The 15,676-nt window shown below is 40.1% G+C and overlaps 1 long non-coding RNA gene across 1 annotated transcript in view; it reads left to right on the forward strand.

Annotated features, from left to right (window-relative positions):
- Positions 1-381: 381 nt before the first annotated feature.
- Positions 382-15,676, forward strand: part of LOC115278137 — a 29,088-nt gene continuing 13,793 nt past the window's right edge. The window contains exons 1-2 of the long non-coding RNA XR_003902720.1: positions 382-540; positions 14,937-15,108. This is a non-coding gene — a long non-coding RNA (uncharacterized LOC115278137). The remainder of the gene's footprint in view (positions 541-14,936; positions 15,109-15,676) is intronic.

The following is a 15,676-nucleotide window of genomic DNA, read 5'->3' on the forward strand; positions in this document are numbered from 1 at the left end:
GGGTTCCCGCGGGGCCGCGAGGCGGGGGCCGCAGGGCGCTCGGAGCCCCGGCGGAGGGAAGGTGGCGGGGCGCTCGGCCGGCGACCGAGGCAGCGGCGCGCGAGGAGGGCGCCCCCACGGCGGAGTCGGAGCTGCTGCGCCCGCCGGGGACGACTCAGACCCCGCGGCCGCCGCCGAGCGCGAGCAGACAGCGCAGGGACGTAGTGGCGCTGGGGCACGCGGACGCTTCCGCAGCGAGGTGCAAGTTCAAGCGCACTCGCTGGGCCGATGGAGGGTCGGCCGCAGAAGGGCCGAGCGGGGGGCGGGGCGGGGCGCGGGGGCTGCATTGTGACAATCGCCCCGTGCGTGGTTCAGACTTCTGTGCCCACGGGGTTCGCACGTCCGAGGTTTAAATGCCTGGCACGCACACGTCAGTGCAGCAGTTTCCCTGCGACTCCGGAGGCATGGGGCCGAGCACCTGTGCCCCATGCCTTTTCTGGGGACAGCTGTGCCCCTCGCTGGCCCCGCAGAACCGCCCCATCTGACCTGCGGGGACGAAATGTGAGCTCTGGGAATTCGAACCACCCTGCGCACGTTCCTTCTCGGATAGATACCCTAGGAGAGAGGCGTCGTTCTCCACTCAGAGATTATTTAGGGAGATGTCCTGGACGGGATAGGTAGGCATACGACAGCCCAAGGAAGTGATGTAAAACTTTAAATTGTAGACACTTAAGCACCAACTGTCTGGAGCCCTGAGCAAATTTAAAAGAGAGAAAGGGAGAGAGATCCATCAGAAACATCACACTTCCACGGCCCCTGGCACTTTCTAAATTAGTAGATGTACTAACACGAGAGTGTGGGGAAGTTTTACAAACACAGAATTCCTATTCCTTACGCTTTAAGTGGTGAGGTGGGTTCTTGGGCACTCCACCAGCTGCAGGATTTTAGCTCCCTAATTCTTTGGTTTTAACCACCAAGAATTCCTTATAATCAAGCAAGCAAAAACGTTTCCATTAAATATTGCCGGGTGGGAAATATTCCGTACCCTCAGCTCGCTGTATCATATGCGCCATAAACCTTTCTGTGATCCAACTTGTTAGGTATTGGCCAGGTTTTCCCAGGAGTGGAGGCAGGTGGCTCGCTGACCCCACAGCACCTTGCAGCGTGCAAAGCGGGGGTCCAGTGGCCCTGCTGATGGATGGTGAACAGAAAGCTGGTTAAGAAAAGCCCGTTTTGGTGTTTTTGTGGGGGGGGGGGTCCCTTACTTTTAAGCTACGCTCTTGACAAACATACTTTCTCCACCACTGTAGGAAGATTGTGTAATTGATAACTTTGAGGGGCTTGTTTCCCTGTTTCTCTGGGTTTGTTGGTAGAGTTTGGGGGAGGATTCCAAGGAGGGGCAAATGGAAAGGGAGATAGAAAAGAGATCTGTGATCAGTAGGCGATGAAAAACAAGGTCTCTTGGAAAAGAATTAAATAAGAATTATTTAGTGTCCTGGAGAAAAAGGTCAAGAAAATCATGGGGCGCCTGGGTAGCTCAGTTGGTTAAGCGGCTGACTTCAGCTCAGATCATGATCTCACAGACCGTGGGTTCTGTGCTGACAGCTCAGAGCCTGGAGCCTGCTTCAGATTCTATGTCTCCCTCTCTCTCTGCCCCTCCCCTGCTCACTCTCTGTCTCTGTCTCTCAAAAATTAAATAAAGACATAAAAAAAATTTTTTTAAACAGAAAATCATTAGGACACAGTGACCTTTAATTAGAGAAAATACCAATATGCAAAAAAGAGGGAAGAGTGGAATAAGGGTACACCTTCCTGAGCCCCGCATGTATCAGAATTGTTACTTGCATTATCTCATGTAATTCTCCCCACAACCTTGGGAGAAGGGTCTGATTTTTGATCCAATCCACCTTTTACAGGTGAGAAACCTGTAGCTCAGTATAGCTACTTAGGAGCAGAATTAGAATTGATTAAGAGGTAAAGAAGAATTCCTTGAGAATTAGTATTTTAAAATCTCCATTAGTTATAGGGAGAAGCTGGAAAATTAATTGCCTTCTGGGAGATCTTTAGATTAATGGAGAAATGATATTAGGCTCACAGAAAGACAAGTCTGTGAATTTTCTTGTTATCTATCAGAAAAGGTGTGACAGTTTGAGAAAACTGAATGGTGCCCATATTCGTCTCCGAATGTTCTTTTCAACGGATAGGCCTCTGGGATATAATTAGATACATGTCCTTATTCCCCCGGAAATGTATATAATTTCAGGCGAAAACTAAAAAGCTTTAGTCTCTTTCAAATTTAAACATAAGTTGGATTTCAGTTGGGAAACAAAGTATCTGGATGATCTGAATTTCAACGGCATGGAAAGGGTCCTGATGCGCCAAAGTATCAGCCCCTCCCACTGAGAATAAGCGCAGCTTCAGAACCAGACAGCTCTGGCTGTGAATTTGAACTGGGCCGGCTATGGCTAGCTGTGTGACAACAGCCAACTTTCTTAACCTTTCTGGGCTTCGGCACCCTCATCTGTCGCATGAGGCAGATCAACCTTTGCAAGGTTATTGTGAGGATAAAATAAAATGTGTGGGTGAAAGCCCCGAACAGAGTGCCTGGTGTGTAGTAGATACTCAAAAGTGTTAGTGTCGCTTAGTGTGAGTAAAGCGTGTGAGAGCAGATTTTAAGAGGGTGGGAATGCACCAGACGTGGGGCTGGAGAAAGGAAGTGCCACTAACTTCAGCTCGCGACAGTTTTGCCTGGGGCTGGCTCTGGGGGAGAGACATGGGTTCTCACTGCTGCGCGAGAGCACAGTGGCTCCCGGGAGAGGACAGACAGCTAGAAAAGCCAGCCGTGAAGGCCTGACAAGGTGGAGGAGAATGCGAAACTTCTCTCCGCACCGTAAATCATCCTGATCTTGAGATCAAACCGTACCTGCAGAAACTGGGAGAGATCAAGTCTGAAGCCAAATGCCCCCTGGGTAATTTTTGCAATAGCTAATAAAGATGACAGGAGACAAAAATGTTTGTGTTTCTTACTTACACCTTGAGCTAGGGGGATTTTATTTGTCAATGTTTTTTAATAGAGACATTTTAACCATTGTCTTAAAAATGCCCCACAAAACTAAATATACATAATTATTGCCTATTTATTTACTACCCCTCTACCAAAAAAAAGAATTATTACCTTGGGGCTTACATTTGAATATAACTGTAAAATCCTGCTCTGAAAAGGACTGCAAAGCAAAATGTCATCCACATGTTTTCCTTGGGTGTCTTTTGTCAGCGCAAAGCTGGGCTCATTTTAGAGATTCTCCTTTAAAATAATGATTGTCTTGCTGATGATGAAGGTAAAACATCTCATTGTAGACAACTCATGGTAAATATGAAGTGAGGATAAATTATAAAGAAGAAAGTAAGAACACCTTTATTCCCACCACCAGCTAACCGATGTCAATATGTTGGTGATTTTTTTTCCAGTCTTCTTACCTTTTCGTTCTTTTTAAAATCTCAGTTGGAACCTATTGTGTGTAAAATCTTGCATTCTGCTTTTTACACTTCAGTCTCTCTCGTGTCACTAAAAATTATTTGTTGCTTCATTTTTAATGACTGCCTAATTTTACATCATACCAATATAACATAATTCTGTCTTGTGGAATGTTTGTGGATTCCGGTTTTGCTACTGTAAATTATGTGAAATGATAATCTATGTGCATAACTCTTTGAGTTTAAGATTCTTTTGTAGGATAGACTTCTATAATTAGAACTACTAGATCCATATATATAAATCTTTTTTAAGACTCTTGAAATATATGGTCAAATTGAGTTTAAGGAGGAGCTGTAGCAATATTCAGTCCTCCCAGTGACATATAAAGAATGCTCTCTCTCCTATTGTCCCCAATGATGACTAATATCATTGCCAAAATTTTTTTCTAATTCAATGGGTTAAAAAGGTTTTGTTGTTTTATTTGTATTTATTTGAGACTATTGGCCTTGAGCAGCCTTTTCAGATGTTCATTAGCTATTTCCTCTTTTGTGAGTTACCTATTAATATCCTTTAGCCCTTTTTCTATAAAAGGCTTAATGTGGGTGTTTTTTAATGTTTATTTATTTATTATGAGAGAGGGGGAGAGATAGAGAGAGAGAGAGGGAGAGAGCGAGCACAAGCAGGGGAAGGGGCAGAGAGAGAGAGAAAGAGAGAGGGAGAGAGAGAATCCCAAGCAGGCTGCATGCTTAGCATGAAGGCAGACAGGGGCCTTGATCTTACAACTGTCAGACCAGGACCTGAACCAAAATCAAGAGTCAGACAATTAACCAACTGAACCACCAAGGCTCCCCAAGGCTAAATGCTTTTCTAATCTATTTATATAAATCCTTTATATCAGTCCTTTTTTGATGATAGTGGCAAATGATTTTTTCCCCTCTTATTCTTCACCTTTTCATTTTGCTCATGACTTTTGATATACACAAAGTTTAAAATTTTTACTTAGATCAATGTACCAAACATGTCATGATGGTTGTTTTCTTTGTATTCTGTTGCTCTACAGAAAATCAGATCTTCACCTATTTTTCTACTTGCATTTTTATAATGAATTTCTTTTTACATATAAGTTTTTACTGTTTCTGTAATTTATCATGTTGTGAAGTGAGGATCTGAATTTTCCCCAGAAGAGCTAGGCAGTTTTTCCAACACCATCAATTCCACATCCATCCCTTCCCCATTGATTCACTGTGCCTCTACATCAGAGATCTCTTTCAGTTGATACAGATGCAGAGATGCAAGTCACAATACTGTAGTACATTGCCACTATGACACGGACATCAATCAATCTGAATAGCTACAATCATCATAAGCATCGGTTTTGGCTAGTGAGTATATCTCTGCTGATGACCAACCCTGCAAATATGACCTAAAAAGTTCCAAAACACACAAAAAGAAATACCTGTTTAATTGAACTTAACCTGGTTGAGATGGGGGCTTTTCAATAAATTCCATTTGGAGCAAATGGAGTTTCAACTAACTCTATGGTGTTCATTCAGCAAATATTAGTTAAGCTTCTACTCTTGGCAGGCAATATTTTAGGATCTCTCTTTCTCTTTCTCCCTCCTCTCTCTCTCTCTCTCTCTCTCTCTGTCTCTCTGTCTCTCTCTCTGTCTCTCTCTCTCTCTCTCTCTCTCTCTCTTTCTCTCACTCTTGTGTGTGTGTATGCCTCTCCAATATAGTCAACAAATGCTACTGAATAAGTAGTAGTATCAATTTCCAATTTTTTTTAATGCCGGATCTTTCTCCCTCCATTAACATAATGGTCACTATTTGAGATTTGCTCTTGGTCAGTTCACTCTCTCCTAATATGACACAAATCATATCTACCAATAATTCAGTTAGCTTCTTTTAGAAGTTTGTCAACTTGGTAAGGTTTTGGTTCGCCCATCTGTTCCCATGGTTTGTCTGCTCCTTAAAGTATTCCTTATTTGCCATTTTTGAGATGGCTTCATTTTGCATGGATCTCTGGATTTTCTTTTGCAGGATAAACACACCAGAAAGATGTCCTAATTTTACATACTACCTTTCCTTTTGCTTCAAAATAATTTAAATCAGTTCAAGAGAGATTGATGATGAAATTTTATTTCTATCAAGCTCTGTGCAATTAAAAAATTTCTGAAATCAAGGGAGGAAATCAGGATGTGTGGCTTTACCCAGTATAGTATAGAATGCCAGTGGTGTTCTTGTATAAGAATAAGACAGCAATGGAATAATTGTTGCAGTAAATGAAGAAGTATGGACTTACTAGAGCCCAGGAAGAAGAGGTGGGGAGGTGACGGAATCAGGATCCAGCTGGGCTCTGATATTTGGGACAAGGTGCTTCCAGGGGGATTCACCCCAGGATCCAAACCTGGGTGGGCCACCAGCACAGAGCAAATCTATGATCAGGCAGAATAAGGGGACTTCAGGGATGAGTTATGACTCCCAAACCTGGCAAGTGAATCCCAACCATGAGGCTGCTACCAGGAGAAAACTATCCCAGAGAGAAGGATGGGACAGAACCAGGCCACCACGGGGCACAGGAGAGAAATGGAGTCTCAAATGTCTGTGAATAGACCCAAAGTGAGTAGAGATGCTGAAGCAATCAGGAATTTACTAAACAACGGTGAACCTGGTTAACTGTTCTGCCACTAGATAGGATGGTAACTGAAGACAAAAATGTAGTTTAGTAGAAAAATATCGATGTTTTACATTTCCTGTTGTCCTACTTGTGACAGTGACACAAGCTTGGGTCCTGAGCATGGGCATTTTTGTGAGGGGTAAGCCCTGCTGTGTTGCACGCCATCCCTGGAAAACCTGACTGGCTCTTGCCAGGGACGGAGTGCTCTCACAATGCCTGTGCCAAATCTATAGTCCTGGCAGTGACTTGTCTCTTTCTAGTCATTGCCTTAAAGTCTGAGCACCCTACTCCCTGGACTGTAACTCTAACTCCCCTTTAGAGTTCAATGCTGGCTTTGATTCACCTTGAGTTTACCATTTCTCCTTCAACACCAGGGTTCAGCATTCTGGTTTCTCCCACTCTCAAAAGAGAAGGATGCCAAGAAAGGGGTTAGAACCCTAATGAAAACAATTAGTTTTCAGGCATCCCGAGCACCAGTGGATTTGTGTTGATATACAATATAATCAACCCCTAGTGCCTTTCTGGATGACGGGGCCCGGTAATTTGCCCCAGCTTCCTACCCCTTTTAACAACCCACTGCCACTTATCTGCACACACCATATCATCTCTATCCGATACCGTGCGGCGTTCGTAGGCCCACGGACTTCGACTGTGGAAGGACTATTATTTTGCTCTGTTCTAGACAATGTATTATGCATTTTATTCTTAAACAGCTTTAATATCTTGTTGACTTTGAGCTTGTGGTTCACTATAACCTCCAGATCTTTCTGACAAGGACAGCTGTGAAACCTGACCAAGCCTTGTACTTAGTCAGATTTTCTTCCTTTTTTTGTAATTGTGTATTTTTTTCAATATCTATTCAAGTATTTGAAAAACTATTGTTTTGTTTCCAAACTAAAATGCAATATATGCTTACTGTAGAAAAACTGAAGAACAGAAAAGTATAAAGAAGCAAATAAAAATAACTCATTATCCACCTGCCCAGAGATACCTTGTTAACATTTTGATATACTGTATTTCCTTCCAGCTTTTCATTTGCATACGTCTTTTAACATTTGAAAACATACTGTATATATTATTTTTGTAGACAGCTTTTTTACTTAGTAATATATTATGTCACTACACGTTCTTCTAAAAATGATTGCTTTTGGTTTAAAATTTTAAACCAAAAAATTTCACTTGTAGGAATTTACCTAATAAATAACTATTATCATATAGCGAAGATTCAGCCACAAAGAATTTTACCATAGATTCATATATACCAAGGAAAAATTGAAATACAAAAAAATTCAAAAAATGGAGTAAACATTCACCCATGCAATGAAATACCCACACAGCTATTAAATTCTGAGAATATTTTGCAAAGAGAAATGGTTTTGTTGAGGATCGCTAAGAAAGCATATTGTAAGACGATATGTATAGTTTGATTTAATTTCTAAATAATATGTAACTATACCTTAAAAGTGTAAATTACTGAGGCACCTGGGTGACTCAGTCAGTTAAGAGACCAACTCTTGATTCACTCAGGTCATAATCTTGGGGTTTTTGAGATTGAACCCCACAGGGGGCTCACACTGGCAATGCGGAGCCTGCATAGGATTCTCTCTCCCTCTTTCTCTGCCCCTCTGCAGCTCACATACATTTGCTCTCAATCAAAATAAATAAATTAACTTTAAAAAAACTAAGTTGATGGGGCAGCTGGGTGGCTCAGTCGGTTAAGCCTCCAGCTTCGGCTCAGGTCAGATCTCACGTTTGTGGGTTCGAGCCCCGCCTCAGGCTCTGTGCTGACAGCTAGCTCAGAGCCTGGAGCCTGCTTCCGGTTGCGTGTCTCCCTCTCTCTCTGACCCTCCCCCTCTCATACTCTGTCTCTCTCTGTATCAAAAATAAATAAAACATTTAAAAAAATTAAAAAAAAAACCTAAGTTGAAATGACCAACAGACATTACAACAAAAATTATAACGGTTATCTCCAGTTGGTGGAATTGTGGGTGATTTTATAATATTGTTTCATTTTGATACTGTTTTTCTAAATGTCCAATAATGTGTCTGAATATATGTATCATAATAAAAGTACATTTTAATACCTTATTTTAATAATATTTCACCATTTCAAGGTATCAACATTTATTTAATCAATTCTCTCAAACTTGGACATATGGGAATCTTGTAACTAAATAGTACCCATTGTAATTTTAAACACCACATTCCCTTCTGGGTGGAGGTGAGTGAAAGCATCGAGAATCATAAAGGGTTTCAACTCTATTGATAATGATTTATTTCTTTATCAACATATACAGACCAGGTGCGGGGCACATGGGCGTTCATTGCTTTCCTCTTCATGTTTTCATAACTTTTAATACCTCAAGATAAATTTTAAAAATAATACTATAGCAAGCAATTCATGTAGCAATATGTATATATATCCTGAATATATATTTAATCGTTTCTTTGAAATGATTTGCTAACAATAGAATTGCTAGGTAGAAAAGGGAAACAATATTTAAAGCTTTTGATATATAGATTGTGATATTGCCCTCTGGAAGCCTGAAACAATATAATTCTGCCTAGAGGCTCACCTCACCCTTGCCAACCATGCCATTATCATTTTGGAAATCTTTGCAAAATTGGGTAAAAAAGGTTATCTCTCTATTGTAGTAATTTGAATTCTTTTGGTTAGTAGTAAAGAATTTGCATCTGTTTGATCACTGACCTGTTTTTATATTGCTTTGCCTCATTTTTGTCCATTTTCCTATTGGTTAGGCATCTATTTATTATTACTCTTTATGTATCAAAAATATTTTAACAGCTTGTAATCTGCCTGTATTTGTGTTTATGGTGTTTTGAGGTTGGGAAGTTTTGCTTTTTACTTAATGCAACTTATGAAAAAAACTGTTTGTAATGTTTATTTTTGAGAGACAGAGAGAGAGAGAGAGCGTGTGTGGGTGAGGGGCAGAGAGAGAGAGGAAGACACAGAATCTGAAGCAGGCTCCAGACTCTAAGCCATCAGCACACAGCCTGATGTGGGGCTCAAACTTAGAAGCCAGGAGATCATGACTTGAGCCAAAATCGGATGCTCAACCGACTGAGCCACCCAGGTGCCCCTAAAAATTTTCTTTTGTGATTTGTTCTTTATTGTTTAAAACTGTTCTATTTATAAAGACTGTACCCTTTTTAAAAAAATGTTTGTTTATTTTGAGAGAGAGTGAGATAGCAGGGTTGGGGGGGAGGAGAGAGACAGAGGGAGAGAGAGAATCCTAAGCAGGCTCCATGCTCAAAGAGGAGCCCAAGACAGGGCTTGATCCCACAGCCCTGAGATCAAGACCTGGAGCCAAAATCGAGAGTCAACTGCTAAAACCGACTGACTGAGCTGCCCAAGCATCCCTAAAAAATCTTATACAAAACAAATCACACATCATTTATAATTTTTTCTAGTTTGCTGCTGTTTTGCATTTTACATTTAACTCTCTAAGCTATCCATGAGTATGGTGTAGGGATCTAACTACATTTCAGCAAAATAGCTGGATTATAATATTCTAGTCCCCCCTCTCTGTCTCTGTCTCTTTTTTAAGTAATGTGCATTTTCCTCACTGGTTTGAAGTTGTTGGTTTTTATTAATTACTAACTACTAGAGTCAATTTCTGGGTTTTTAACTCTGCCCATTTACCTGCCTGTTTTTGCACAGTTTGTTTTGCTATTTTATTTATTCGACCTTTATAATAGATTTCAATACGTGTAAGTCAACTCCCCTTCATATTCCCTTTTCCAATTCTTCTTGGTTATTTACTTCTTTCAGGTTAAATTCCAACTTATTTTGTAAAGTTTCAAAAATATCTTACTGCACTTCTTTTTAGGAGTAGCATAAATCTATATATGAATATGGTAATAATGGGAACCTACGCAGTACTCATTCTTCCAGTTTGGAAATACGGTCTAGCTCTCCATTTATCAAGTTTACTAATTGCTCTTCAGTTCAGTTTTATCATTTTCTTGAGGTAGGTCCTACAGGCTTATGTTAAAATTTATTCCTGGATATAAAGGAGACTTTAGTATATTATAAAGATGACTTTTCCATGAGTGTCAGAAAAAGACCTAAGTGTTAAAGGGAAAACACCTTATACCCATCTCACACCATTCACAAAGGCAGAACGAAAATGGATGAAACATTTACAAATGGAAGGAAATATAAGAGGTAGCCTAATCTTATTGTAGGAAAGACTTTTTATAATATAGTAGTATGCAGAAAGCCATAAAGAAAATGAAAAGAATAAATTGAAAAACTAAAAAATTTAAGACTTCCTTATTGAAAAAACACTAAAAGCAATGCTAAAAGGTAAATAACAAACTGGGAAGTATCTTTAACGCAGAAAATATTTCTCCACATCAACAGAAAAAAGATGAAAAAAGACAAGAAAATTAGCTATGTGGAAGAGGGAAGAAAGTACGTAATTTGTAATATGATAATTTTTGATATAAATTTTTGATATAAAGATATATTAATTGAAAACTAAAAAAGATCAAATTTTTTTCTATTTTTTCATTATCAAACATTTTTCTTTTTAAATTTTTTATGTTTATTTACTTTTGAGAGAGAGAGTGTGTGAGTGGGGGGCTGGAGGGGGTTGGGACACAGAATCTAGAGCAGCTTTCAGCACAGAGCCCAACATGGGGCTCAAACCCACAAACCGCGAGATCATGACCTGAGCTGAAGTTGGCCGCTTAACTATCTGAGCCACCTAGCTGCCCCAAACTTTTTTTTTTCTTAAACATGATAACTAATGTGAAGAAAATTATGAAAAAAACAGGTACTCCTGCACAATGCCTTCAATTGCGAATCGATGCTGTCTTCTTGAAGGGCAGATGGTCAATTTAACAAAATGTAAAATGTGCCTGCACTCTAACTTACCAACTTCATTTTCAAGAATTTTAACTATGAATTGTCCTAAACGATATATATATAAAAAAATAAAAAAAACTATCACAGCACTGCCTGTATACTCACTGTAGCATTGCCTTTAATTTTGAAGGGAAAAAAATTTGCCTAAGTCAAAAGAGGAGCCCAGACACCTGAATTCTGAGCAAAGGAATAACAAACTGGATTTAGATATTGAAACATTTTTTCAGTTTGATATAATCCCTACTCTGATGAGTATTATTCCTTTACTACATTGATGGATAACATTTGTTAAATGCAACCTTTTTCACCTATACTTGGAAGTGGCATTTGTTACATTTTTTAAATAATTTAATATAGAATCAAGATGATTCATTCATCTTGTTAGTTTCACTTTGTTAGCTTTTGTCCTATTTAAGCTTTTAGGATGTTGAAAATTCACTGTTGATTGGTTTGGTTGGTTGACTGGCTGGTTTTGTAGGTAGGACAGCCCTATGACCAGCTTAAAAAAAAAAAAGAGGATGTTTCCCAGCTTCTCTTGCAGCTAAGTGACTAAACGCAAGCTCCTGAGTTGTGAGTAAAAGTTGGTGGGAATTTCTAGGAAGATGTTTTTTAAAAGGAAACTAAGGCAGCTGGGAGATATACTCATTTCCCCCTTTACTTCCTCTTGCCTGGAATATGAATGTTACGGTTGAAGCCTCAGCAGTCATCTTGGGCCATAAATTAACCTTGAAAATGGAAAGCAAAATGATGAAGTGAAAAGATGGAAGGAACCAGAGTCCTTGATGACTACAAAGACGTATGTGATTGCATTGCTTTTATGTGTGAAGTCCTCTCGAACTTTTATTTGTTTTTTCTAAAACATTAGGTCTCCCTCACAGTTGTATGTCATCAGGAAATTTCATAGAGATGCCTTTTTTGGCCCAATTTAATTTTTATTCTTCCAGGTTAATCTATTATATAATATCTGTTAGATATAATTATTTAACTGTGAACTCCACTGACTATACTATAAGCTAGCTAATATTTCTATATATTTTCCACTAAGATGGGGAGACACTCTATCAACTATCTTGCTAAAGTAAAGATAACTTGGATTTGTTCCATTTTCCTTTATCTATCTGTGGTATAATAAAGAACTCATCTGGTCTTTGTCCCAGGTTCCTGGCAAGGAGCTTCAAAGCCGTTGGAATTTTCTGAAAGGACTGTCTTTGTTATGCTAGTGAAGTAACTTAGTGGACTCCCAGATCGATTCAGGAAGAGAACTGTTACCAGAAAGACTAACCCTAAGATTAGAATTGAGACTTTCAGCCTCCTCGACTTTTAGGGAAAGGAGGAGTACTGGAGATTGAGTTCAATCACATGGCCAGCAACTTAATCAATCACGCCTGAACCCCAATAAAAACCAGAGGTCAGGGAGCTTCCTGGCTGGTGAACACAGTCATGTTTTGGGAGAGTGATAGGTCCTGACACCAGAGGAAGAAGGCATAGAAGTTCTGTGCTCTTTCCTGGAACTTGCCTTATGTACAGTCTTTATAATAAAACTGTAATCGTAAGAATAGCACTTTCCAGAGTTCTATGAGGAGTTCTAGTGAATCATCACCCCTGGGGTCAAGGGGGAGGTTATGGAAACCTCCTGGACTGGAAGCCAGTTTCCCAGAAGCAGGGTGGGGGGTGTCCTGAAGGCGCCCCTTGCATCTGATTTGAGGGCAATTCCATGGAAGACCCAGCCCTCAACTTTCAAACCGGATGCTCACTCCAGGTGGTCAGCATCAGGACTGTAGTGTTGTGTATCCATTTGGTGTCTGAGCACTTCCCAAGCTAGCAACGTATCCAAAAGATAAAGAAAAAGAAATCGGGTTGTTTGTTGCTGAGTTCTCATAAGCCCATCATCATGCCGATGATTGCACTTTCTCGTCTAAATCAAACCACCTGTTTTATGCTATGCTGTATAACTTTGCTGGGAATGTTTATCAATCCTACCATTCCATAGCTTACAAACTTCTCTTTCCACATTCTTTAGCATTTCACAAAGATTACCAGTTGATATGGAGATTTTATGTGAAATTCCCTTAATTTGTAGAAAACCTGAAAGAAGTTAAAGTGATTGGATGACCTTTCTCAAATTCTTAGTTTGATTTCCAGGACAGCAATGTTTGCTCAGTTTGGGAACATGGTTGTTGTAGACTAGTTCTATGTTTTTAAAAAATATATATTTTACTAACTTTTTAAAAAATACTTTTTAAAGTTTTATTTATTATTGAAAGACAGACAGTGTGAGCAGGGGAGGGTCAGAGAGAGAAGGAGACACAGAATCCGAAGCAGGTTCCAAGCTCTGAGCTAGCTGTCAGCACAGAGCCTGACATGGGGCTCGAATCCATGAACTGTGAGATCGTGACCTGAGCCGAAGCCGGACACTTAACTGACTGAGCCACCCAGGTGCCCCTAGTAACATTTTTAAAGCAGTGATTCTCAGCTAGGCAATTTTGTGCAAATTACCACCCCCATGCTCCCTCTTCCTCCTCCACCCCCCTCCTCAGAGATATTTGACAATCTTTAGAAATATTTTTGGTTGTCATAGGAGACTATAGTGGGAGAAGTTGACAATGCTGCTAACTGTCCTATGGTACGGAGGACAGGTGCCCACAGCAAAGAATTGTCTGGCCCAAAATGTCAACGCTGCCAACACTGAGGAACTCACACTGAGGTTGCCTCTGGATTATATACACATGTGGCATCATTGTCCTGTATTGTGCTCTTCTATTTTCCTCTCTAGCAAGCACTTTGCTCTACAAACAGGGAGAATCTCCTAATAAATGTTATCCCCACTTAATTTAAGGAGAAAGCCTTATGTGAAAGACAGTATATGTGATTTTTGTAGGACAGGAGAGTATGTGGTTCTGTCATGCATCTATTTTTAAGAAGGACCAAGATACCACTTAGAAAAGTATATGCTATAAAGGAAAAGATAGAGTCATACCAGCTTGGTCCAACGACTAATGGCTGTTGTGTAAGGGAAAGAGCTATTTCAAAAATAGTTAATGGTATTATCCTTTGATACCATCCCCACCAAAAATTTATGTCAGACTGCTTAGAAATAAATATAGTAACCAAAAGTGTGGATCAGCTTTGTAGATGAGGAGAGGTTAACTGTTGGTCCTCCATGAAACCGCTGAGTCTGACATAGGAAGGAGCAGAAAACATCCCAGGGGTTAACACCTTGCAGCAAGAGTGGTGTCGGGGTGCCTCAGCCCGTCAGGTGTCCAGTTCAGCTCAGGTCATTATCTCAGGGTTCGTGAGTTTGAGCCCCATATTGGGCTCCATGCTGATAGTGCAGAGACTGCTTGAGATTCTCTCCCTCTCTCTCTGCCTCTTTTCTGTTCTCACTCTCTCTCAGAAATAAATAAATAAATAAACTTAAAAAAAAAACCTTTCAAGAGATGCTGACCCACGTCACCTGGTCACAACGATCAGATCAGTCCATTCCTGGGTGAGATGTTGATAACAGAGAACCACAGGCAATCCCCCGGAACCAGGGAAAAAGGAAAAGGCAGCTGCCACATAGAAGCCAATGGTATTGCAGGTATAAAGTCTCCTGAGAGTATGAAGTGTGAAATTACTGAAGGGTCCCTGGAATTCTTCCAGTCATGCTCAAGGAGGATGAGCTAGGGAAGCAGGTTATAGTCATTAAGAGTATCTAAAACAGCTTGGCTTCTTTCTATCTGAGCTGCTATACAAATGAATCCAGTTAATTCAATCTCCTTTCAGTCAATTTGTGTCTACACAGTTCAAAGGAAATAGTCCTTAGCTGGACATATGAAGGACCATGATTATTCCACCATTATTTCAAGCACTTACACACAATAATCGATTGATTGGCTGATCTTTTTTTTTCCTCTGTCTCTCTTTTGCAGGGTCTGAAATCTTCTCATTAGATGGCAAGTTATTAAGTCAAAGCTCTGTTGACATCCAGGAACCTACTTGCTAGGACCCCAAGTGAAACATACTGCCTAAGGACAAGAACTTGAACTCAAACTAGAGTCAGACCTGTGTACGAGAAATAATATGCCTTGATTGCTGTCAATTGTAAGTCACCCTTCCCACCTCTGAATTTCCTTGGACACTATCCTCTTAGCTCTGTGTGGTATTGTTATTTGTATATATTTATTATTTATATTATTATGCATTATTTATATGTAATCGTATGTAATTCTCATCTGCTCTCTGAGATCTTAATTAATTCAGCTCATGGAGGGCAGATTCCAGAACTGAATATCCTTATCTCCCCTTTTAGGTGAGAAGTCCAAACTGCGGACATCCAATATAGCACAGTGTATTTTGATTCACTTGTCATGTGTCAGTGTCAGCTGTATTTACATGAGATCAACACATCTCCCTGACACATTTAGAAAAAAGTTGCTCAAATCACTTCATAGGGACCAAATATCCAAGTCAAATGATGGCTTTCCTCGCATTTTTCAACCAAGTCTATTGTGGCCGTGCATTTTGTTACATTAAATATGAAGATGCACTTCAGAGACTTTCTCAGAGAAACTAAATCAGCTGCACTGGAACGCAAGGAAACCAATAGCTTCTACTGATAGCTATTATGATATATTTATCTTTTATAGAGGGTGAAAGATCACTCCCGGGT

The sequence above is a fragment of the Suricata suricatta genome, chromosome 14 (genome assembly GCF_006229205.1).
Source record: "Suricata suricatta isolate VVHF042 chromosome 14, meerkat_22Aug2017_6uvM2_HiC, whole genome shotgun sequence".
In the NCBI taxonomy this organism is placed as follows: domain Eukaryota; kingdom Metazoa; phylum Chordata; class Mammalia; order Carnivora; family Herpestidae; genus Suricata; species Suricata suricatta.